This window comes from Saccopteryx leptura, chromosome 6 (assembly GCF_036850995.1).
Source record: "Saccopteryx leptura isolate mSacLep1 chromosome 6, mSacLep1_pri_phased_curated, whole genome shotgun sequence".
NCBI lineage: Eukaryota > Metazoa > Chordata > Mammalia > Chiroptera > Emballonuridae > Saccopteryx > Saccopteryx leptura.
This window is the reverse complement of record NC_089508.1, coordinates 58,255,700-58,281,931: the sequence shown is the minus strand read 5'-3', so window position 1 is coordinate 58,281,931 and position 26,232 is coordinate 58,255,700. Positions and strand designations below refer to the sequence as shown.

Sequence of the window (26,232 nt, the reverse complement as noted above, 5' to 3'; positions counted from 1 at the left end):
AACATTGTAATCACCGGCACACTTTTCAACAAGATTGCTTTACCTGGTTTTGTTTTCTTACTTGTTAGGTCATTTCACCAGCAGGTTTGCAACAAAAAATGAGCAAAGAAAGCATGTAGATTCTCTGGCTGGAAATTTAATAGCATTATGTTCAGTGATGAATGGAAGTATTTCTCTTATTTTGATCATGCCTTGCCCATAGTATGAATTCGATAAACACGTGTCCAATCAAATTATTATTACAATAGCGTGTTGCTTTTTTTTCCCCACTGGGCAACAATAACTTTCTTTGTATAATGCTTTACAGCTTACAAAGCACATTCTTCATGTATTACCTTTTTATTCTCACAGCAATTCCAAAAGGTAGATATTAACTTCTTCATTTTACAAACCAGGAAGCAAAAGCCCAGATATGTTAGAGATAATTTTGCCCAAGGCCAAAATCACCAGGTGTATACCTGTTAAGAAACAATGACAATTTAGAAGAAAACTAGTGTTTCAGGGGAGGAAGGATGGCACGTGATTAAAAATAGGGGCTTTGAACTCAAACTGCCTAGGTTCAAACTGCTGCCCTACTATGACCAATCATAAGTTACATAGGTTCTGTGCCTGTTTCCTCTTGTGTGAAATGAAAGTAGGTCTAGTAGCTACCTCACAGTATGTTAGTTTGGGATGACTTGTAGATAAGTGCTTGGTATTTCTTGAGTACCCATCTTAAGGATGTAATGAATAGTAACTGTTATGGCTAGTATGATCACTCCTTCTTCCCCTTATATCATGTTTCATTACTCTTTCCATTATCAAATATATATCCAGTCTACTATAAATAGTCATGGAAGCTGTGAGTTAGGGGCATAAGTCCCTGGCTCAAACACCAGAAGTCTTGGGCATGAGTCCTGGTTTCGCCTTTGTCAGTTATAAGATCATGAGCCAATTCTCTGATCTTTCTGATGGCCAATTTCTTTTTTTTTTTTTTTCCCATTTTTCTGAAGCTGGAAACGGGGAGAGACAGTCAGACAGACTCCTGCATGCGCCCGACCAGGATCCACCCGGCATGCCCACCATGGGGCGACACTCTGCCCACCAGGGGGCGATGCTCTGCCCATCCTGGGCGTCGCCATATTGCGACCAGAGCCACTCTAGCGCCTGAGGCAGAGGCCACAGAGCCATCCCCAGCGCCCGGGCCATCTTTGCTCCAATGGAGCCTTGGCTGCGGGAGGGGAAGAGAGAGACAGAGAGGAAAGCGCGGCGGAGGGGTGAAGAAGCAAATGGGCGCTTCTCCTGTGTGTCCTGGCCAGGAATCGAACCCAGGTCCTCCGCATGCTAGGCCGACACTCTACCGCTGAGCCAACTGGCCAGGGCTGATGGCCAATTTCTACAGCTATGAAATGGGATAATAATTCAAGCTCTATCCCAGTGTTGCTGTATGGATTAAATCAAGTGAGATCTGAAGGGAAAGTACTACATAGTCTATAAGTTGTGATGTACATTCATTCACTTATTCATCTTCAATTCATTGACTGCTGGCAGCTTGCCTGCCAAGTGCCAGGCATTGTACTAAACAGTGGCAATTCAAAACCGCCTGGGGATAGTGGGGGAGACAGACATACAACATCATAAATGGCTACACTCTGATATGAAGTCAAGTGGGTATTATTACAATGTGCCTATTACTAAAATAGACACCATGGGGGCTACAAGAGCACTGTAAAAATGTGCACACACCCTATAATCCTGTTGGAGAAAAAAAAAAAAACTAACATCCTCTCAACACCCACACTTAGGAACTTTGCCAGGAAAGGCAGGGGAGGACTCCGGGGTGCCTGCCATCCTTCTCCAGCACGCAGGAACCAGTAAATGCAAGGGGCCTTTTCAGTCATGGTTCTGTCAGTTCCAAACACCATTACACTCCTCAGCTCTTCCTTCCACCAGCACCATGGTGGGGCCCAACGTCTCAGGATTTGCTGTAGTTCCTTTACGTAGACACTCTTCGAAGACGTACTCTATGCCGGTCATGGTGCGTGATAAACAAAATGAACAGAACACTCTGCTCAGGCCCTGACAGGGATGCAGTTCAGTGGGACAGATGGACTCACACACTGACTACTCCAAATAAGGTGCTCATGGTTGAGATTTGATATTGAGCAAAGGGCTCAATATTAAAATGGAAAAAGACCCCGTAGCCCGCATGGAGGCCAGAGAAGGCTTCCAAAGGAGGTGACACTTGATCTTAGTCTTAAAGGGTAAGAGATAATTAGTTAGCAGGGAGAAAAATAGGGGACTGGGACAAAAAAAAAAGAAAAGCACAAATAAAAAGGTAGAAACTGGCCCTGGCTGGTTGGCTCAGCGGTAGAGCGTTGGCCTGATGTGCGGGGGACCCGGGTTCGATTCCCGGCCAGGGCACATAGGAGAAGCACCCATTTGCTTCTCCACCCCCCCCCCCCTTCCTCTCTGTCTCTCTCTTCCCCTCCCGCAGCCAGGGCTCCATTGGAGCAAAGATGGCCCAGGCGCTGGGGATGGCTCCTTGGCCTCTGCCCCAGGCGCTAAAGTGGCTCTGGTCGCGGCAGAGCAACGCCCCGGAGGGGCAGAGCATCGCCCCCTGGTGGGCGTGCCGGGTGGATCCCGGTCGGGCACATGCGGGAGTCTGTCTGACTGTCTCTCCCCGTTTCCAACTTCAGAAAAATACAAAAAAAAAAAAAAAGGTAGAAACTATTCTAAAAGAGCTCTGCACTTATCCCAGTAAACTGCTACATTTTCCTCTTAAATACAGATACTTCATCTCAAAATAGAGTCACATTATATCACCTACTTTCTATGGTTTTTCTTATAAGGAGCTTTATAAACATAACCCATATTCACAGCTATCTGTGAGTCATGTTTGATTTCAGAGTTGTCTTTTATTTTCCTGAACCAGAATACCTTGAGAAGGGAATAATTAGTGATCCTCTTTGATTCAACATCTCCTTTGAAATAGTTCATCTACTTTATCAAGTTAGATAAATAAATTATTCAGAAACCTGACTATGGGAGCATGCAAATCTAAACTCTGAGCTAGAATTGTGGGGGTCAAAGGTTCATCTCTCATTACAGAAGATGTTTAATATAAATATTAATTTTCCTAACATGGTGATGGCAGAGATTTTATACTAAGTGTTCATACTGGATTAAACATCAGACTCAAGTTACCGGAGCCCTCGCATGTATGGAGAATCAAATTTCATTTCCTCCTGATAAAAAGCTGTCCTGGAGAGTAAGTCTGGATTTAGCAGGCTAATGGGGCCACTGCCTCTTTATCAAAACATATGCTGTCTAAAATACTGCTATGCTCTAATAGCCTTGGATAGAGGTAGGGAGAGAGGAAAGTGGGATTTTATAAAATGCTACACCATATACATTCTGCCCCAATAAATGACTATTAATTGCCTAGGGTATGCCAGAGGTGAGACCGACGCTCATTCAGTCAGACCTCATCATAGTCAATCTTCCCAGCCCCACCCGAGGAAAACAGAAGCACAGAGGGACTAGAACCCTTATTCCAGGTCAGGTAACTAGAATTTACTCATGGTTGTCGTGAAGAACAAATGAGATAAAACATACTTTAAATGCAGAGGATGGTGACTAGTAGCTGAACAACGCTGGTAGCTAGAGTTGTTGTTAAGAAGATCAGACTTAATGTCCACAGACATATCATTTGGAAAAGGTACTATCAATATGTGGGAAGGAGGTTCCTGACTGTTGGTCAGGATGTGACACAATCCAAGCTGTCTGCTCAGCAGGTCTGCACAGCAACTTGGCTCAAGCACATTCTTAGGTGGCTGTCAAGACCCAAGTAAGAAAAAGTCCCTTACCCTTCTGGACCGCATGGGTCAGATTCTCTCTCAACAAACCAGTGTCAAAACCCTTCAGTCTGCAAACTGGCACCCGCATTTAGTTGTACCTGCTAATAGTTCCTGAAAGATGCATTCCAAGGTTAATCATGGGCGGGATTTTGGAAACTTCAAAAACCAGGATTATCAGGCTGCATAGGACAGCCATTCTAACTGGATCCTTTTGTGCATAAGGGATAAAAATTAAGAGTTATTTTTCCTTCCCTTTACATCTTTTGGATAGAGGACTATATTAGATATTCTGTGGCTATTTGCCTGTGTGTGACCGACAGAATGACAAATGGAAGTACAGACCCAAAGAGGTCAAAGAAAATATTTGTAAAAAAAAAAAAAAAAAGCACTGATTCCCTGAAACAGTCAGACAATTTCCGTTAAAGCGGACAGCTTAGCCAGCCTGATGTGAATTCGGGAACTTGAAAGAAGAGGCTCAGGAGATCTGGGCTGGAGTCCTAGTGCAGCCACGGACTTGACAATAACTGTTGCAATTTCCTTGTCTAAACTAAGGTATCAGACAAAATCAGAGTGTCCTCAAGCTCCATAAACACAAATGCTGGGAGACAGTGCCAGGAGCCTTAACATAAAAGGATTCTTTACCAAAATAAAAAACAACGCAATAATAAAAAACAACAACCCATAAACGGGGCTCATGTTTACATTCCCTTCTTGGAGAATCACAACGCTAACAGTAGCAGATTAAAGGTTCTGAAATTCCCGATGCAAACAAACCTGTAAGCCATCGTTCCCAAATTTAATGTACCACGACATGTAACACCTTTAAACATCTTGGGAAACAGGTAGAAGATACTTTTGGAGATACTGGGTTAAATGATCCTGAAGTTTCCTGCTGCTGCTGCTGCTGCTGGGCCCCATGGTCCTCCACAGAAGGGCTGCATTCTGCCATGTAGGTGTTCGGCAGAGACCCACCTGCGAGCCTCTCTCTCAGCTCCTCTCCCACCCAGCACTGAGGAAGTCATCATCGCCCATTGCTGGATTGGCGAATGTGGGGTATCAGGTCCCACCCTAGGAGAGGCTGTCCTCTGCACTTTCCTGCAGCCAACCGGGAGGGTAACATTTTCCTCAGAAGCTCCAAAGTAAATTAAAACAGAATTTTCTGTGAAATCAAAACATTTTTTGGAAGCAAAAGTTTCCTGAAAGTAGGATCTGAGGTTCTGGACATTTCTTCCCAGTTTACGGAACCACCTGGTACAAAGCATCCTTCCCACTGCTACCAAGACGAGATCAGTTTGGAGTCCCCTCCCCTCTCTAGAATTCCATGACTCTGTAGACACAAGGTAAAGAAGAAATTTGAGTTTGTAATAAAATCATCAGCTTTTGGCGGAGGAACTTAACCAACATTGTTTTTACAAAACCCCGGTGGGCAGGATAGCCACCAGGAACAAATACGCCGGTCCTTTGTCCCTGTCTTCCTAAAGCAGCCTCCGTGTTGGCGACCTTCTTAGGAAACAGGTGCTACAGCCACTGTGGCACTTCATGAACTGGTTTAGGTCACACATTTGTCCATCTGATTAGAAATAAAATACATTCGCAGCAAACAGTCTGGCTGATGCTCTGACCCATTGGGATGGCTGATTAAATGTCTGCCCAGATGATCTAATGAATGACAGGGGCAGGGAGGGAAGATTCAAATGACCAGGACAGATGAAATGCTGACAAGCTAGTTTTCCCTTAAAATCCATTTTTACCATCTTATACCTTAGCATCTTACACCTTTACACAATCTAAGAAAACAGTTCCTTCTTTCTTACTGCACAAAGTCCAAAGTCTTCCGAATGATCCTCAGGGCCCTCCAAAGGCCGGCTTCACTTGATTCCTTCTGGTTTAAGACGTGTTCCCCTCACTCTAGACCAGGGGTTGGGAACCTATGGCTCATGAGCCAGATGTGGCTCGTTCGATGGCTGCATCTGGCTCACAGACAAATCTTTAATAAAAATAATAATAATGTTAAAAATATAAAACATTCTCATGTATTACAATCCATTCATTTCCTACCGCTCATGTTCATGGTTGCGAGTGGCTGGAGCCAATCACAGCTGTCCTCCGGGAAAACACCAAATTTTTATTGGATAATGCTTAACGTAAATGGGTCGTTGTACAGCTCTCATGGAATTACATTTTAAAATATGTGGCGTTCATGGCTCTCTCAGCCAAAAAGGTTCCCGACCCTTGCTCAGACAGTCAACTACTTGCTCCCTTGAGAGCTTTGCACCACCACCACTGAGTTTTAGCAATGTGCCTTTCAGATAGTATTCTAAGCAACCCTGTGAGATACTATTACTATCATTTCACAGTTGGGAACATGGAGGGATGAAGAAGTTAAGTAACTTGCTGAAAGCCACACAGCTAAGGAGCAGTAGCTGAGATTTAAGCCCTGGCCCTCTGTTTCCAGTCTTTATTCTTCACCAGCAGGTCATAGAGGCTTTCCATCATCTTGTCATCTTCTCCAAAGCCGACCCCATCCATCAAGGCCAAGCGCAATCTTACCTGCATCAGGAAGCACTTTCTCAGGGTCCTAGTCCCCATCACCTTGCCCCCCACTTGCTGCTCTCTCTCATTCACCCTTTCGGTCTCACGTGGCAAGCTGATTTTGGGAGTGTGAGCCTCTTGAAGTCCGGGATCAGACACATTACTACTTCTACATCTGCTACAATACCTTGCATAGTATCAGGTTCATGGCACATCATGCCCACAAGAAACTTGTTCACAGGTGAGTTCTCTGGTGGCCTTATGAGGGCATTAGAACAGTTTTTCAACCATCAGTCCATAGACCCATGTCATGCTGATCAGGGTGCTAAACTCTTTCATGGATGGGCATGAATTTCTGGCAGACCAGTGATTGAAAAACACAGCATTAGACCTTTCTCAATCTTCCCATACCTAAGATAGACATTCGTTGGTCCAGGAAGCCAAGATATACAAGGAAAGAAAAGTAAGTTAGCAAGAAGAAAATGTTTATCACCCAGTGATGTGATGTACATGACAGAGACTTAAAAGTTAAGTGCTGATCATGCAAAACAGCCATGTGTATGTCATCATGAAGCATCTGAGCTGGTCTTTCAAATCTGCCCTAGGATGTGAATGGGCAGGAGCCTCTTACCTTTGAGAGATGTCTGCTATAAATGGACCAAAGGAACGGAGGAGGGAGGAGGGGGAAGAAGCCATTACGGCTTTACTGGTTTAATCCGCAGGTATATGTTGCCAGCCTGGCCAGTCTCCAGGAGCACTGAGAACCTCCAGCTCGAGCCAACACAAGCACATGCTAAGTTAACGGGCAGCATAACCAGACACAGATTGTGTAGCCGAAGGTACGTGCAAAGCCCTGGTCAGGTTTAGGTTCCCCGGGGTCCCGGCCTGAAGGTAGTAACTGATAGAAGCACCACATGGACGGGTTCATATACACAAACATGGAAGGTCTGCACATAAATATGTGGAAAGGTGCTGAAGTCTGGATTTTGTTTGGCACAGAGCACTGGCTGCAGATGGGTGGATTCTATTGGAATACAGAAAGGGGCCTCGATCTTGACCAAGTATACCTTTCTTCTTATTGTGGCCACAAGACTGGACCGTGCTAGCGGCTGCTTTGAATCCTGCTTTGAAAGCGGCTGCCTTTGCTTCTTTGGAAGTTTTTCAGTGGGGCTTTCTTCTTTAATACCTTCAATTATCACAGTTCAAATTATTATATTCCCAGCACCTCCACCCAACAGTCGCAGAAGTTTGGCACTTCCTGTAGCAACTAGAAAATGACGGGGCAGCGCATTCACTGTGCGTCAGCCTGGCTCTTCAGTTTTTTCCCTGGGGTAGCCTTTAATTTATTCCCTCCCCCTTGTCTAACTGCTAGAGAAATAAGAGATTAGTAATGACGGATGGAAATATTTTTTCTGCTTCGGCATTTGATGTCACAACCAAGTACAAGAAGCTTCACAGGTGGTGTCTTCAGCAGCATGTAAATCCCCAAACCCACCTTCAACTATAATCACCTGGTCCCAAAAGGAATGCATGAGTGGAAGCTGGCCTTTTCTGGGAGCAGCCCCTCAACATGGCACTTGGGGACACTTGATTCCTCCCTCCTGCACTTTATCTTAGCTATTTCTGAGCTGTCCACCACACAGACGTGCAGTGTCCTGCACACCATGAAATGGACACTCAGCAGCCTTCACACACCCGCCTGCTCAAACATGGGTATCGTAACCCACTGATATTCACCACTCCCATGAGCCAATACTGTAACAAAATAACATTAGCGGGTTATTTTAGTGGCATGACCCTATCTGAACAGGTTAACAGTCAAACTGGTAAGATATGAGACCGGCTCAGGAAAATTGGTAGCAAGAGTTAAAGTACCCCTCCCACCCCAAAAAGTAGGTGCACCATGAGGTCGAAGGAAATTAAATGGTTACAGGTGATGGTAAAGACAATATGGAGGTGATGCCATCTGTGGTCGTGAAAGACGCGGTTTAAAAGGTGTGGAGGCAGGATTCCTGGCATGAGTAAATGCATCCAACAACCATCACACTTCCCACTACCCTGACACCGATACGCGGCGACGGTGCTGGCTGCCCGACGCTCAGACGCTGTACAGGCACCACCTCCTTTAACTCTCCAATGTGCAAAGCAGGTTCAATGGTCTTTATACACACTCGGAAGAAGCTGAAGCTTTCAGAAAGCAAATGACCTGCCTCCAAATTGAACAGCCCCTAGAGGAGGTCAGTGCTGATTCTGAAGTCTGGGCTCTTAATTCCCTAAAAACTCAAAGTGAGAAACCAGACTATGCTTGTCTCGTGTGGTTGGGAGGGTACACGAGAGCCCCTGTTCCTGGGCATGGGCAGGGGCATCAGTCCCAAGGACCGTCCACGGAGCAGTACCGACGAGGAATGGTAGAGGTGGGCAGTGGGAGCCAATGATTGAAAATGGACAACTTAGGGAGGAACCTAAAGACATTTATATTAATTACTCTTAGACCTAGAGCCAGTAACCGTTTCTGGGTGGTGATGGGAAGGATGCTGACGTACTCCGGGTTTTGATCCCCGGCCTCCTGGCAAAGGGGGTTGTCCTTATTTGCGAGGTTTCCCTCCTAGTCCTCGCTCCCTGCTCAACTCACTCTGCGGGTGGTACCTCCGCCCGCTTCACCCAAAACCCTTTCTGAGCATCTTAATGAACGAGTTCTAAGGAATGCTACAGAACTCAACAGGAATGGCCCACTTAGCTCCGTTAGCACATTCTGGGAGGGTCTGACAGGCAGACGTGGATATCAGCGCTGGTTAGCACGAAGAGGCTCAGGTACTGATGTGTCTCCGTGATGGGAACAGGGATCCCTTGATGGGGCTCTCCTGCTAGTGTATCCAAGGGAAGGTTCATCAGCAAGTGGTTTGAAGTCAGAGCTTTATCTCAACTTCTTCCTCACTCCTAACTTAAGAGAATGGGAAGACGAGAAAAGCAAGGTGGATTTAGTAATTATTATGTGGCAGCAACACCCTACCCTCATTTTATATTTCTACTACATAAATCTTAGAGCCACATGAAATAGAAACTATCCTATTTAACAGACCTGAAAACTATAGCTCAGAATTAGTAACTTGCCCTGGTCACACAGCTAGTAAGTGGTACAGTGTGGTTTCAAAGTCCATCTGAATCCCAGCCCTGCATGGCCCTCCTCCTCTGCTGAAGACTTTCTGGAGCTTGGATGGATTGTTTTCAGCAGGCAAGGTTTTAATATGCCTACCTGGGTAAGATGAGGGATGGCCTCTTAGCTGAGGATGAGCCTACTTCTTCATGAAGCAGGGATCCCAGCTTGAGTCTAACTGGTACTCACCCTATAGGATTCAGGTTTGGCTGTAGAAGGTGGGGTGGGGGAGGGTGTTTGATTGCAAAAAGCTCTGGGAGTTTCCTGAGAAAGCCCCCCAACCTGCAGGAATAGGCCTCAAGAGCCACAGTATTGAGGACCAGGGTCATGGTCCTTCTGAACTTTCATTCAGTCCCATTTCCTGTGGCCTCATACCTGAGCCCTGAGTCCTGAAACTAGAATAAAAAATAAAATAAAATAAAAAAACTAGAAAAAACTCCTGGGGCCTGGGGAGTGTAAGGAAGGCAGTGCTGCCCTGTGGCAAACGGAGGGAAGTGCAGCAAGCAGGAGTTGGCGCACAGTGGCCTGAGCAGCTCGCCAGGCAAGCTTCCAGGTAGACCAGCGAGAACTGGTCTCTGTGTGCAGACACTGCAGCCCTAGCAGCAAAGGGCTTATGCTGGTGCGGGTGAGAGGACAGTGGTGGCCTCACTGGCAGCTGGGGACAGGCTTCAGCAGCACACCTGAGCCATGGGGGAGGGGAAGCAGGGAAGGGAGGCAAGAGGAGGGAGAGGGGAGAGGTCCTGAGAGACTTGGGAACCATAAGTTACATTGAATTATGCCACAAGGGATATATACTCTGCCCAAAAAGAAAGCATCTCTTCCTCCCTCTCTCCCTGTAACAAACATGTATTGAGTGCCAGCGATGAACCAGGCATAGACTAGGTTCTAGGGTCACTGTGAGAACCAGAGGATGATCCCTGTCAATAAATGTTTTCCACTGGGGGGGGGGGGGAGGGCAGAGAAAGAATTGGAAATTATATCCCAGCAGAGTAAGTGGTCATAGGGGCCCTTTGATCAGCTTAGTGTCCACCCCTCCCAGAGCTAAGACGACTCCTCTCACCCTCACCTTTGGGCTGGTCTTTCTGGTGACTATGGGAAGGAGGTTCAAGACATGGAGGAACAGGAACTTGGGTGTCATGCAGGGAGGGACAATGGACTTCGCAACTAATGCTAATGGCGATCAGACCCTTCCCAAAGCTGTCAATGAAGACAGCTTTCTGGGCTAGCAGGGCCCAGCAATTCTTGTCTCTTGAGCACAGTGAAGAGCCATGTCACACCATGAGTTTGCAGTGTTTGACCTCACATCTCTCCGCTTTTGCCCCGCCCTTCCTACTCAGATTAATATCAACACCCCGTCACAGATCGTCCTAATAACAGAAGAGTAAAATGGCAAACCATCATGCTGTTCTCAGTACTGCTGCTTCTTTCACCACCTAGGATGTTGTCCCGAGGGCCATCTGTGGTTGGGGCACAAAACCAGATGCAGAGTCTGTGATGATCTCTGTCCACTGGGCTTACCCTCCACATCCCAACACCACGGAAATGTCTAAGAATATAATGAAGTACAGGAATACAGAAAATCTTAACATAGCTGAGTGAAAGAAGGAACTAGCCCCATAGGAAGCCATTCTACTTCCTTGTAAGACAACTCAATAAACCTGGCATCACAGGGAACATGTCCTCAGAGGACAGCAGAAGTCGCTGTCACGTGGATGAAGCTAATAGGGTGCAAAGAGAGTGGCATCTTGATTTCTGTTTCTAAGCACTACACGATGACTTTTTTTTGCAAGCATTGGTTTGTTTATTCCCCCGCTTAAACACTAATTATGCCACCCTCCATTCCTACTCAGAATCTCACCAAGAGTCTGTCCTATCTCACTTTCTCCCCCTCCAAATTGCCATCCATTTCCTACCTGTATTTTAGCATTTCATATATGTGTATTAGTTTTGGGAGGCTGCTCTGACAAAGCACCCCAGACTGGGTGTCTTCTTTTTTTTTTTTGTATTTTTCTGAAGCTGGAAACAGGGAGAGACAGTCAGACAGACTCCCGCATGCGCCCGACCGGGATCCACCCGGCACGCCCACCAGAGGGCGATGCTCTGCCCATCTGGGGCGTCGCTCTGCTGCGACCAGAGCCACTCTAGCGCCTGGGGCAGAGGCCAAGGAGCCATCCCCAGCGCCCGGGGCCATCTTTGCTCCAATGGAGCCTCGCTGCGGGAGGGGAAGAGAGAGACAGAGAGGAAGGAGGGGGGGGGTGGAGAAGCAAATAGGCGCTTCTCCTGTGTGCCCTGGCCGGGAATCGAACCCGGGTCCCCCGCACGCCAGGCCGACGCTCTACCGCTGAGCCAACCGGCCAGAGCCCAGACTGGGTGTCTTAAACAACAGAAATTTATTGTCTTATTGTCCTGGGGGCTGGAAGCCTGATAGCAAGGTGTCACAGCGTTGGTTCCTTTGGGGAGCTGTGATGTCAGGATCTGCTACAGGCCCCTCTTCCTGGGTTGGAGATGCTGTCTTCTTCCTGCGTTTTCACATTGTTTTCCTTCTACATTATCTGTGTCCAAATTTCTTCTCATAAGGACACCAGTTATGTTAGATACCAGCCCACTCTGATTACTTAATTACCTCTCTAAAGACCCTACATCCAAATAAAGTCTCATTTTGAGGTACTGGGGATTAAAATTTCAACATATGGATTTTTGGGGACACACAATCCAGCCCAGGGGTCCCCAAACTACAGCCCACGGGCCGCATGCGGCCCCCTGAGGCCATTTATCCGGCCCCCGCCGCACTTCTGGAAGAAGTACCTCTTTCATTGGTGGTCATTGAGAGGAGCACATTGACCATCTCATTAGCCAAAAGCAAACCCATAGTTCCCATTGAAATACTGGTCAGTTTGTTGATTTAAATTTACTTTTTCTTTATTTTAAATATTATATTTGTTCCCGTTTTGTTTTTTTACTTTAAAATAAGATATGTGCAGTGTGCATAGGGATTTGTTCATAGTTTTTTTTATAGTCCGGCCCTCCAACGGTCTGAGGGACAGTGAACTGGCCCCCTGTGTAAAAAGTTTGGGGACCCCTGATCCAGCCCATAACAATATGCTATAGAAATAGCTTTCTGATCGGTTTCTGGAAGATGAGCCTTCTCTCCCAGGAGAGCTTGCAAATTCCATCAATGCCACTCATTTCTATTTTCACAAAACTTAATGGTTAGTTAACATTTAAACATTGTAAGCTCTGTGAAAGATTTTGTGCCTGTCTTAATTACCACTGTTTACTCCTAGGACATTATCTGTCACCTAGTAGGAATGTATTAAACACTAGATACACGAATACGTGATCCGGAATTTCCACATTGGGATTACATCCCCCTGAGCTTCCAGAGACCCTCCTAGTCTTTAGAGAACAATCCGATGTTGGCTTTCACTGAGGGAAGGAATTCCTCCATATTTTCCACAAACCAAGTATGTCCTAAATACGCTGCCTTGGCCATAGAAGTAAACTCATGGTAGCAATCCATCAGGAAGTCAAAAACACTCTTTGAGGGCAATTGACTAGAACTCCGATTACATGTTTCAGCCAAGGAAGTCAGTCAGTCGAGCTCAGCACCAATTTTTACTAGGTCAAAGCCAATCAGATCGCATCAGACAGAGACTTGTCCTCTAAACTGCCATGGTTTCTTCAAGGCCATTCACCTCATGTCATACCTTGAGAATCCTCCACTCACTCTTCTGTCACTTTGGCAGAATTACCTCGGAAATATCTTAAAGCGATGTGTTATGCAAAATGATTTCCCATGGGTTCACTCTGGGCCATCTGCATATCTTCTGCAGGACATAGATATGGATTCTAATCAGTAGCCAGACCTGAAGTTAGGAATCTCTCAGGACCCATCATTACCAAAGGTCCTTACTACATGAGTAACTATATCTTGAGTAGGTTTTTAAAGAGTGTAACCTATAATTATTGATATATATATGTACATATGTGCATTTACGCATGGACAGATGTGGCTGTGTTTATGTGCTGTGTTTGTCAATGTAAGTTTTAATAATTATGTGTTCTTCTGAGTATCTACTTCATCACCTCACCCTAAGGTATTACCAGTGAAGAGAGCCAGGTAAACTGGGATCAGCAGCAACAAAATGTGACGCCATCCAGTGGCGAGGCAGAGGCAGTTCCCACAAGAAGCGCCTGCACCCTGGTTCTGTTGTCCACTCTGATGTGCTCTCCTCTCCCTCCAAAGTGACTGACAGGCCTGTCACGTGTTGTTGCTACTCTTCTGGCACACACTCGCAGAAACAAACTCCGTGACGGTTCTCCTGCTGATAGCCCCACCATCCGAGTGCCCCAGGAAACGGGCTTGGGCATTTCAGCTGCTCACAGACTGGGTCATCCATAAAAGTTTCATTTTCTAAAAATGTTCAGCAAGGTGCTTTTCCTGAATGAGCTGGTTTCTGGCTCATCAGCGTGTTTATGTGAGTAAACAGAAGTAGGATCGGTAAGTCAGGAATCTAATCAGCTAGCATCTAGTCCATCTGGTTTAATTAGCGAGCCAAGCCGCTTGCAGGCACCTTGTAGTAAAAGGCTTCGGAACCGGCTCCCTCCAAGGCGGGGTGCCTCCGAATGGGGTTTCAGATACCTGTCATTTTCCCTGCCTCCACGCAGCCCCTTATCAAATTCCCATCGCGGAATAACTTGAGACACATCACTGCGTGCAGGCAAATGGAAGTAAATGTGGCGTAGGGAACACCACGGGACATCACCACCGGCCCCTCAATTCATTTGCTAAGCACCAATTAAATAAGCATGCTTTGGTGCCAACTCTATGCCAAAGACTACGTGAATGAGATGTGGACCAGCTCTGGTGGGGGCGACAAGTGTGTAAACAGATCGTGTCTAAACCCTGAGGTGTCCACTGAGACTGCGAGGAGCCCTGAGGGATGGAAGCTGGAGGTCTGAACAGACTCAGGAGTACTGTGGGAGCGAGTACGGAAAGGAGAAAAATGAGAAAGGTTCTAGGCCAATGGTTCTTAAACTTCAGCATGAACGCAAACCAGCTGGAGGACTTGTTAAAATACAGGTTGCTGGGCCCTACCCTCAGATCTTCTGATCCAGGTGGTCTGGGGTGGGAATCTGAATTTCTAATAAGTTTCCCACTGGTTCCAATTCTTCTGGTTGAGGGGCGCTATCTGGAGAACAGGCCCAGAGTTCCCAGCCCAGGCTCACACTGGAATCATCTGGGAATTCCCACAGCTCCTGCAGCCTGGGTCTCCTCCCCAGAGATCCTGTTTTAATAGGGTTGGTGTGCAAACGGGATATCAAGGATTTTATATTTCTTTGAAGGGTTTCCAACTGGTAGAAAAGTTGCAATTACAGTAGAAAAAACTTTTTTTTTTTTTTTTTTTACTGAACCATTTATCTCTAGTGTGTATTTTATTCCCAACAAAAATACTCTCTCCTCTGTAACTATAATGCAACCCTCAAAATCAGGAAACACACTCAGATGGGTTATATATAGATACAATGATACATTCGAGTTTCGCCAAATGATCAATGTCTTTTATAGCAACAAGACGCAGTTCAGAATTTCATTTTGCCTTTAGCTGTCATGTCTCTTTAGTCACCTTTATTCTGGAACCATTTCCTCAGCCTGTCCTTAATGTTCATGACTTTGACACTTTTGAAGGTGACAAGCCAGTTATTTTGAAAAAATGTCGCTCAGTTTTGGTTTGTCTGGTGTCTTCCTGATGAGATTCGGGCTCTGTGTCTTTGACAGTGCAATCACAGCAGTGACACGACGCCTCCCTTTGCACCCTATGAAGTGGCACTTGGGTTTCTATTTGTCCCATTACCGACGCTGTTCACTTTGGTCTGGTGACTGCCAGACTTCACTGTAAATTTACTCATTTACCTTTCATAATGAATCAGTCCTTTATGGGGAGGTACTTTAAAATTATGTAAATATCCTGTTCATCATCAAACTTTCCATTTATCCATTTAGGTTAATTTATATCCACGTGAACTCCTGACTTCTTATTCTGTTCAGCAGGTTATAATCTGTTACTATCGTTCTCTGTTTGAGGCCAGTGGGTGCCCTTCCATCTGGCTGACTCCTGGTTTTACTAAAGCTCGCCAGGTGATTCTAATGTGCAACTCAGGTAGAAAACCACTTCTGTAGGTTAAATAAAGCTCCATATTTGGAAGATTGGAATCAATATGCAGAAGCCTCAAGGAACTGCAAGGTTTTCAGTAAGGTTGGTAGGCAGGACGGGGTGGGAAGAGAGTTAGTCTTCTCCAGATTGCCTCTCATAATTATCTCCGATAATGGGGTCCTATCAATCCATGTATAAACTAGACCATAACCCCACATACCAGGGAAGTGCTGCCTTGTGGTTAAGAACATGTACTTCAGGGCAAGGAGGTTTGAGTTCCTGCTCTGACACTTCCTCACTGTGCAACTTGTTATGGACTGAGCGTGTTACTTGTTATGGACTGAATGTCTGTGTCCCTCCAAAATGCGTATGCTGACGCCCTAACCCTGAGTGTGGCTGTATTTAGACACGGGGCCTCTAAGGAAGTCAAGTCAAACGAAGTTCTAAGGTTGGGGCCCTGACTCTTGATCGTGCTCAGATATAAGAGAAACAGAGCTTTCCACTCCCCAATGCGCATGTACAAAGAAGAGGTCACATGAGCACACGGCAGGATGCCCACCACCTGCAAGCCAAAGTAGGAGGCCTCTAAATGGAACCTACTCTGCTGGCACCTGAATCTTGGTCTTCCCAACCTCCAGAACTGTGAAAAGATCAATTTCTGTAGTTTAAGTGACAGAGTATGACCTTTTGTTATGGTAGCCCTAGCACACTAAGATGTTGCTCACGTGATCTATGTCTGTTTTCTATCTGTAAAATGAAGACTCACAGTCCTAACTTTATGGAGGCCTGGTGAGGTTTAAATGAGAAGAAAACATAAAGTACTTTCTCCATGATACTTGCTCTTAGTAAATGCTTAATAAGCGTCAGCTACTTCTATTACTTGTCCTCAAACACAGCCTTGTATATTCCCACTTCCCGGCCTGTACTCATAAATCAGTTCAGTGCCATAAACACTATTTGAGCAAGTCCCTCCTGTGTGCCAGGCACTGCACTGGGTCCTGGGGACACAGAGCTCAAGGCATTGCTTCAAGTCCAAAGCCAAGAGTGAAGACACTGCCCACTGCTGGCCAACATCAGAAGTTGTTTCAAATCCCATTTGTAGGAAAGGGACTGATTCACAAGGAATGAGGAAATGGAAACATGGTTTGGAACCTGCATTGGGCTGCTATGAAAATGAGCGAATCATAGGATTAGAGCCAACAATCCTCCATACTCTCCTTGGTTTTATTCTATTCATATGGTAACAAAGCCTTCTCCCAGATTGCTAGTAATTGGTGGAGGTCCTCCAAACTAATAAATGTCTTTTTTTTTTCCCCCTTGACTTTCAAAAAAATATTTTTTCCCACTCCATAGTTTGAGGTACTAATGACATTTTAAAATGAAAGCAATCCGACAGTAATTAAGCAAAAATGGAAAGGCTTGCTACGCTCCACTGACGTTTGGATGGGAGGTCAGTAAAATTCCTGGGCCACATGCAGTCATGACTTCAGCAAGGGTCCAACTGACTCATGTTGGAAAAAACATGGTTTATAACTTAATACCTCCTTTGGGGGCACGAACAGAGGCGTCATTTCTTTTTATGAGAACTACATTAGGATCAGGGAGCACAAATAAGTTTGATAAGATAATATATGAAGAAACCAAAATTTTGCACATAGTTCCTTTTTCAGCACTGATTAGAGAAACCAGCTTTGGCTGGGACATTGTTGCAGAAGGCCCCTCCTCGGATCTCCCCTAACGCTCCATCTGTATCTTCCTTTACTGCTTTTCCTGATTTCCTTTCGGAGTTAGTATCTGAGTCTGTTCCCTACTAGACAGTGAGTTCCCCAGGGCCTCACTGCCACAGGCACACCCTCTCCCTCCTGCGACCGGAGGCTGGACACAGAGGACAGACAACACAACCTATGTCTAGCACTAGGCCCGGGACCTGGACACACTGTGCCTCTCGCTGTCGGCTAGTTGTCCCCGCCCTGTGTGCTTCTTCTCCTTCATAGCTCTGTGAGTCTCTTCCTCGTTCCATTGCAGTCCTTACATTTTTTCTCTCTCTCCTTTTATCATTCTTGACCTCAGAACTAGCCTTTCTATTTATAGCCACTAAGCTCCCTCTTCTTCCTTCTTAAAGCATTTCTGCTGCAAACCTCTCAAAGCTCTTCCACAAATATAAATGGTGGATTAAAGGCCTTGAGGCCTTCACCAAGGAGTCGTCTTCTCCTTCCTGGCAGACAGTAAGAATTGAAAGGAGACAGTACGTTCCTTTAGTTTACATGCAGGATGTACTCTCAATGGGCCAGCGAGAAGGCACGGAGCTTCTGCTACTGCCCCTCCTTCCGCTGGGCAGCCTAGGACAGGGCAGTGGTTTTCAAACTGGGTCCCCTGGAATTTGAAGCTTCCCCCGGATGGTACTCTCCAGGCCAAAGAGGAGAACGAGAAGGGCAGGAGAGAGGAGCAGACAGGGGGCACGCTCCCATTCATGCTTCAAACACAGAAGCTCCGCTTTTATCTGCCTTACAAACTGGACATCTCTGAAAGACCCCAGTAGAAATAAAAAAATGGTTCCACTGCTAAAACATTTTGTGAGCCACTGGACTAGTGGGGAAATATTTAGCCGGTCCAACTGGTGGTAAGCTTGTCCTTTCAGGGTAGATTGGATGTGCATAATGGAAATAGCCGAGGACCACTGGGAGCCAAGAGAGTGGAAAGACATGTGAGCACAAGGGGTAATGCCACCGAAAGATAAAACCAGGATGACAAAAACAGAATGGAAAGTGGACGGCGGGGAGAATACAACAATACTACTCCATGTGTGTACGCTGCTTAGAAGTATCCCCAGGAGAAACTGGGAACCACCAAGCACTTGTGACATTGTTGAAATTAAGTGCATAAACTGACCTTATAAGGTGATGGTATTGAAGCCTGGAACTCACTCATAGGCATAAATTCTCATGTTAATTATGAGTAACACTGTGTGTATGCATGTGTGTGTATGTGTGTATTCAGTCTCGCTGCTTTAAAAGCAATGTCTACAATTTGTCTCATAAGACTTTGGGTACAAATGCTTCCTAGTGTTTAGTCTGGATTCAAAGGCGGCTGCTCCTGGCTGTGTGACTCCAGGTAAACCATGTAACCTCTCTAAAATCAGTTTCTTCATCTGTAAAATGGGAATAATATCACTTAACCTGTAAGGTTTGGGGGGAAATTTAAATATGGTAAAATATGCTAATTGCTCAGCATAGGGCCTGGCACAGTGTAAGTTCTCTTACTATTCGGTGCTGTTGTTATTGCCGTTATTATTATCCTCTGACCTGAGGATGCTCCAAACAAACCTGGCCACCATTCGTTCACTCAAGCATCCCCATCTCCCTTCAGGTAATAGATGAGGTCTTGCTTTAATTGATTAAGAAGCATCAAAACCAGAGAGGCAGCTTTGCCAGATCATCCACGACTCACAGGAAATCCGGGATTAGAAAGAGAAGTGGAGGCAGGCTGGGCAGCTGGGCAACAGGAAGACACATTAAGCCCTGTGTGTCCTGGTGGGTGGACACATCAAAAAAGAGGTTGGGGTGGTCCCGGAAAGAAATGTGGTCAAGGCGCATACATAGGTGAGAACGCTGCCGTCGCACGTTCACGGAATGTCAGAGTGAGATCTAATGAGAACCCCTCTTCCAGTCCACCCACGGTGAGACCCAGAAAGGGTAAGTCACTTGCCTCGGAGTACACAGCCTGTTGGTGGAGGAGCAGGATTCACGCCTCCACCTCCAGTTTCAGGTGCCTCTGTCTGTCTCCACTGCTCCCTGCCCAGGTTAACTGAGAGCTGGCTGTCTGAGCTTACAGGTCTGCGAGGGGGGCTGGGCAGCCTTAGCCCTGTGCTCTGAAAATGCTCTGAGTTTTCAAGTCTGCAGCCTCAAAGCGTTGCCTGCAGTTCTCCTGTCTCACCTACTAAAAATGTTCACTCTGAAACTTGTAATGGCCGTGACCTCTGACAGACTGGCACATCCCAGCTGTTAACATTATTCTGCTTACAACAGAAGTTGCCCTCAAGACCCTTGCAGCCAGGCCATGGGAGGAGGTGACAGAGTCAGGGACAGGCATCAGGAACAGAGAGACAAGTCACCTTGGCTCTGAGGGTCTGGGAAGCGCCAGCAGCTCAACCTGGCTTCCCGCCTCCCTCCCTCCCTTCTGCTCCTGGGGGCTGGAGACCTGAGACATCTCTCTGCAATGGCCAGGAACACCTGCATGGGATCTGTCAGCAATTAGCTGACGGCAGGGTCATTCGACATGGGGACTTCTTTTTAGAAATCCATACCTGAACTGCAGGACATTGCATTTTAAACTTCCTTCAATTGATTTCATCTAGATCAGTGTTTTTCAACTGCTGGTCCACAGGCCTGTCCCTTAGAAATTTCTTGCTGGTCTGCAAAAGAGGTAACTACCTTGAAGTTGTTATGAAGACTACAGACCCAATGATTTTTAGCTGAATTTGCTTTTGCTCAGGGTAATTCCTGCCTTAGTGGTGCCCAAAATTATTCTCCTATTTTCACCAGTCACCAAGTGTAAAAAGGTTGAAAACCACTGATCTAGCTAGCACGCTCCTCTTTGAGCTGTGGGGGTAAGTTGCCCAGATAAGAACCATTTAGAGAGAGTCTATGGATGACTAGGGAGGATCTGCAGACCTGCATCCACCCTGAGCCCATGGAGACTGCCCGGGCCAGGCCTCCACCCTGACCCCAGGGAGACTGCCCGGGCCAGGCCTCCACCCTGAGCCCAGGGAGACTGCCCGGGCCAGGCCTGCACCCTGAGCCCAGGGAGACTGCCCGGGCCAGGCCTGCACCCTGAGCCCAGGGAGACTGCCCAGGCCAGGCCTCCACCCTGAGCCCAGGGAGACTGCCCGGGCCAGGCCTCACCCTGACCCCATGGAGACTGCCCGGGCCAGGCCTCCACCCTGACCCCATGGAGACTGCCCGGGCCAGGCCTGCACCCTGACCCCAGGGAGATTGCCCGGGCCAGGCCTCCACCCTGAGCCCAGGGAGACTGCCCAGGCCAGGTCTCCACCCTGAGCCCAGGGAGACTGCCCGGGCCAGGCCTCCACCCTGAGCCCAGGGAGACTGCCCGGGCCAGGCCTGCACCCTGAGCCCATGGAGACTGCCCGGGCCAGGCCTCTACCCTGACCCCAGGGAGTCTTCCCGGGCCAGGCCTGCACCCTGACCCCAGGGAGACTGCCCGGGCCAGGCCTGCACCCTGAGCCCATGGAGACTGCCCGGGCCAGGCCTCCACCCTGACCCCATGGAGAAGCCCAGGCCAGGCCTCCACCCTGACCCCATGGAGACTACCCGGGCCAGGCTTCCCCCCTGACCCCATGGAGACTGCCCGGGCCAGGCCTCCACCCTGACCCCATGGAGACTGCCCGGGCCAGGCCTCCACCCTGACCCCATGGAGAAGCCCAGGCCAGGCCTCCACCCTGACCCCATGGAGACTGCCCGGGCCAGGCCTCACCCTGACCCCATGGAGACTGCCCGGGCCAGGCCTCACCCTGACCCCATGGAGACAGCCCGGGCCAGGCCTCACCCTGACCCCATGGAGAAGCCCAGGCCAGGCCTCACCCTGAGCCCAGGGAGACTGCCCGGGCCAGGCCTCACCCTGAGCCCATGGAGACTGCCCGGGCCAGGCCTCCACCCTGACCCCATGGAGACTGCCCGGGCCAGGCCTCACCCTGACCCCATGGAGACTGCCCGGGCCAGGCCTCACCTTGACCCCATGGAGAATGCCCCGGTAAGGGAACATCAATGCCCATTAGTCACCCCTGAATCCTCGAATGTGTTTATCAGGGTAGTTCACACTCTTCCAGGATATTAAGGGAGGTCTGGTAGGAGGTACAGAGACTGCACTAGCATCCATGCCAGGACATTTTAATCCAACTGTTTCACCTTTGGCTCCCTGTCTCTAAATTGGGGAAATCTCTGCCTCAGTCACCTGTCCCCTTAACAGTCACCAGGTGACTGTGGTATAGAGCGCCGTGCCCTGCTAAGGTACATGATGTTCCCCTGCTGGGTGGCACAGAAGTTACTCTGTGCTTTGCCTTTGTGGCTCCTGAGTTATCAGGACCCTTAAGAGGCAAGACGGGAGAAATATGTTCTGGGGCTCAGCACCCCCACCCCACACACACCTGTTCCTTCTCCAGACACTGAGCCTCTCCTCCGCCCCAGGCTCTGTGCAAGGAAATGAGTAAGTACTGAGGTGTCCAAACAAGGCCCCCAAGGAGCCTACACACTGGTGGCAGCATTGTGTGACTTAAACACCAGCGTGTAGTCTCAGAATAGGACAGCCTCCACTCCCAGCTCAGGGGTGAGGGGGCCAAGGCACGGACACATTTTCCCGAGGGAGAGCCTTCCCCACGCCCCCACCTAGCGTAAGGTCTGCCGGCACTCAGCCAGTGGAGAGTGGGAGGCGGCTGTCTAGGCATTAGGAAGAGGATGGGGAAAGGTTGGCAGGTCAGGGGAAGAAAAAACAGTGCTGTCTGGCTGGACGTCTTGAGCAAGTATGGGAGGATGCTAGCAGAATGGTAAGTGGGCCCGACTGTGGAGAGCCTGGGCTCCAGGGGAGCAGAGGGGGGCGGTAGGAGGAGGCACTCAAAGGCAAGAACTTCAACAAGGGGAGATGCCAGGCGAGGTCACTCTGGGGAGAGTGGAGGGAGGAAGGGGACAGGGCAGGGTGAGTGCAGCTATCCTGTAGAAACCCCTCAGAGGCTGCTGCAGAGATCTGGGCAGGGGGCAATGAGGCCTGGACAAGCCCAGTCCCCCACAGCATAGAGAGCAAGGACAGGCAGATGCTGAAAGTAAGCTCTGAAAAGAGAAAGCAGGCAAACCAAGTGCTGCCTTCCTGTCTCACCTGGGTCAGTTTTAATGGAGGCTAAGTGGGTCACTCTCACTACTCACCTAGAAAGTGGGGGTGATAACGTGTATGTCTGAGGACGCGGGATTAAGAGTAAGTGCGTGTAAAATAACTGGTACAGTGCCTGGCGGGGCACAGAAAATGTGACATGGTTCTTGAGTCTTACATGCCTGGCACGTGGCCCCTCTGACTTCACAGCTTCCACCAAGAAAAGTCCCCCTGCATCAGTTTCAACTCCCAGTTAAGAGTTAGGATCTGCGATTGGTCACGCTTTCTGGGTACGGGCCCTTTCTGAGGGTCTCAGATCCCACAACACCCACCCAGCTCCTCTCCCACACATCAGCAGGACTGGCACGGCTGCTGAGATGAGCTAGAAAGACTCGGGTAACCATTTCTCCTTTACGGTACTTTCTGAGCCTTGAACAATTAATGCACAACCCAGCCCAGGGAGGCTGACTGTGGACCGCCATTTTACTAATGAGATTGCTGAGCTCTGGCTCCAGCACGTGGCCTGGGCCAGGTGGAGGCTTGACGGTAACAGGTGGAGGCCTAGAAGAAGCACTAGAATTTCAGCTGCCTAAGCCTGTGGCACAGCACACACTCCTGCAGGACTTAACACCTTGGATCCTCAAGATTACCCTCAAACACTTTTGCAAATTTCTTTCTTTTTAAGAGCTCCCCCCCAACACCCCCAATAACATAGAAGCTGGATAGGGAACAATTCCTTCTCCAGAAGAGGGGTGTTAAATGGAAAAATCTTGACCATTTCTGAGCCCCAGTTTCCTCACTGATATTATGAGAGTCATACGAAATGATTTCCCTGTCTTCAGGCAAATGCAGACCAGAATAAGAGCGTACTGGGGCCCTGGCTGGTTGGCTCAGCGGTGGAGCGTCGGCCTGGCGTGCGGGGGACCCGGGTTCGATTCCCGGCCAGGGCATATACGAGAAGCGCCCATTTGCTTCTCCACCCCCTCCCCCTCCTTCCTCTCTGTCTCTCTCTTCCCCTCCCGCAGCCAAGGCTCCATTGGAGCAAAGATGGCCCGGGCGCTGGGGATGGCTCCTTGGCCAGAGCTCTGCCCCAGGCGCTGGAGTGGCTCTGGTCGCGGCAGAGCGACGCCCCGGAGGGGCAGAGCGTTGCCCCTGGTGGGTGTGCCGGGTGGATCCCGGTCGGGCGCATGCGGGAGTCTGTCTGACTGTCTCTCCCCATTTCCAGCTTCAGAAAAATACAAAAAAAAAAAAAAAAAAGAGCGTACCGGGACAGATTCTCTGACACGTACCCATGTACCCATTCTGCTGAGTCAGAACTGCCCAGCCTGCCCACATCTGCTAACATTTGCCAAACTGTTCTGATGACATGGATGCTCTCTTTCACATACAGTAGCTGACACTGGAGAGACAAATGTTAGCAAAGCAGCCCAGGCCCAGCCTGAAGTCCTTATTTCGATGCAGAATAGGAAAGGCAGCGATCGCTCAGGAGGAGATCCTGGACAGGCACATCTAAATCATCAGAGGAGCCCGCCCTTCCTGCCTCTGCCGAAAACCTGGCCCCAGTTTTCGGGGACTACAATGCTCCCCACCACAGAGCAGGGACCACAGCACTCCCCACCACCACCTGCAGCAGCAGCACAGCCATTACCTTTGAAGCAACCCTCCCTCTCTCCCTCCGTCCCTCCCTCCTTCCCACAAGTATTTTTTAAGTATCCAGCCATGAGTCCGTGCCTAGATGTACATGTCACCTCTGTTTAGGTGGCCATATGTCCTGGGTTGTCCAGGACAATCTGATTTATGTGTGGTGTGCCAGCATCCCATATGGTTAGTGCCCACTTTCACGCTAAAAAGTGTCCCTCTTGGACAATAAATAATGTGGTTACCTGGGCTCTACCAAGTCGTTCTCAAAATTGGTTAGAGGGAAAAACAACCTATGCAACTATGAATGATTAAACTGTAAGATTATTCTTCCAAGATCACAAAAGCTGTTTTTGCTCACAGAAGTTATTACCTTGAGGTAAAGGTGGGGAGGGTTAGTAAATGCAACTTAGTGTTACCACATTATATAAACAAGAATGGTATTCTGTAGCTTTTTTTTTTTTTTCTCAAACAGATGTGAGTTGTCAGCTTACCAAAGCACCATAATACTGTGTTAAAACCAAATAAGTTATGTTTATTCATATTTACTTTTAAATATTTTTTATAAAAATAACCTTTTCCTATTGAGCTAAAAGTCACATAACATAAAATCACTGTTAACCATTTTAAAGTGCACAATTCTATAGTTTTGAGGATTTCACAGTTCTGTATAATCATCAAGACTAATTCTAGGATGTTTCCATGAGCCCAAAAGACAACCCATAGCTGTTAGCAGTCCCAATCTCCCTCTCCCTCCTTCCCTGGCAACCACTAACCTACTTTCTACCTCTACGGTTTGGTCTATTCTGAACATGTCATATAAACAGAATCGTATAGTATGTGACACTTCATGTCTGGTTTCCGTTTCTGATGTGATGTGCTGCAGGTTCGTGCATGTGGTAGCATTAGCTGTACTTCACTCCTTTCTGTAGCTGAGAGATATTTCCTCGTGCGGCTATACTGCCTTTGCTGATCCGTTCAGCAGTTGATAGAAACTAGTTTATTTCTACATTTTTGCTATTATGAATAATGCTGCTATGACTATTCACGTACAAGTTCTTGTGGGAGCAAATGTTTTCAGTTCTCTCAGACATATTCCTATGAGTGAAGTAACGGAGTCAAATAGTAACCCTATGTTTAAGTTTCTGAGGTACTTCACACTGTTTCCCACAGAGGTTAGGCCATTTTACATTCCCACCAGCCACGCATGAGGTTTCTAATTGCTGCATATCCTCTTCCACCGTTCTTCTTCTTCTTATCGTTATTATTATTATTACCAACCGAGTGGGTGTGTTGTGGTATCTCACTGTTTTGAATTACGTTTATTTAACGAATAATGATATTAAACATCTCTTTATGTACTCTTTCATTAGCATCTTTTCATAGTGACCATTTGCATATCTTCCTTGGAGAAATGTCTATTCATATACTTTTATCACTTTATAGTTTTTGGTTTTTTTTAGAGACAGAGAGATAGTCAGAGAGAGGGATAGATAGGGACAGGCAGGTAGAAACGGAGAGAGATGAGAAGCATCAATCATTAGGTTTTCGTTGCGACACCTTAGTTGTTCATTGATTACTTTCTCATATGTGCCTTGACCACAGGCCTTCAGCAGACCGAGTAACCCCTTGCTTGAGCCAGCGACCTTGGGTCCAAGCTGGTGAGCTTTCTGCTCAAGCCAGATGAGCCCGTGCTCAAGCTGGTGAGCTCGGGGTCTTGAACCTGGGTCCTCTGCATCCCAGTCCAACGCTCTATCCACTGCGCCATTGCCTGGTCAGGCTCACTTTATAGTTTTGATTTGTCTTTTATTATTGAGTTGTACGAGTTCTTATCTATTTTGGATACTATATCTTTATGAGATATATAATTTAAAAAAATTTCTTCTAATCTGTGAGTTGCTTTTCACTTCTGATTATGTCCTTTGATGCACAAAATTTTAAAATTTTTATGAAGTCTTATTAATTTATTTTGTTGCCTGTGTTTTTGGAGTCATGGTCAAGAAACGATTGGCTAATCCAAAGTCATGAAGTCTACACTTAT

At 47.6% G+C, this 26,232-nt stretch overlaps 1 protein-coding gene and 1 non-coding gene across 2 annotated transcripts in view; one reads left to right on the top strand and one right to left on the bottom strand.

Annotated features, from left to right (window-relative positions):
* Positions 1-26,232, bottom strand: part of RORA (RAR related orphan receptor A) — a 773,250-nt gene that overhangs the window by 468,884 nt on the left and 278,134 nt on the right. The gene's annotated exons all lie outside the window — the stretch shown is intronic.
* TRNAI-GAU (transfer RNA isoleucine (anticodon GAU)) lies at positions 2,328-2,403 on the top strand. The gene has a single exon. It is a non-coding gene; the product is annotated as a tRNA-Ile (tRNA).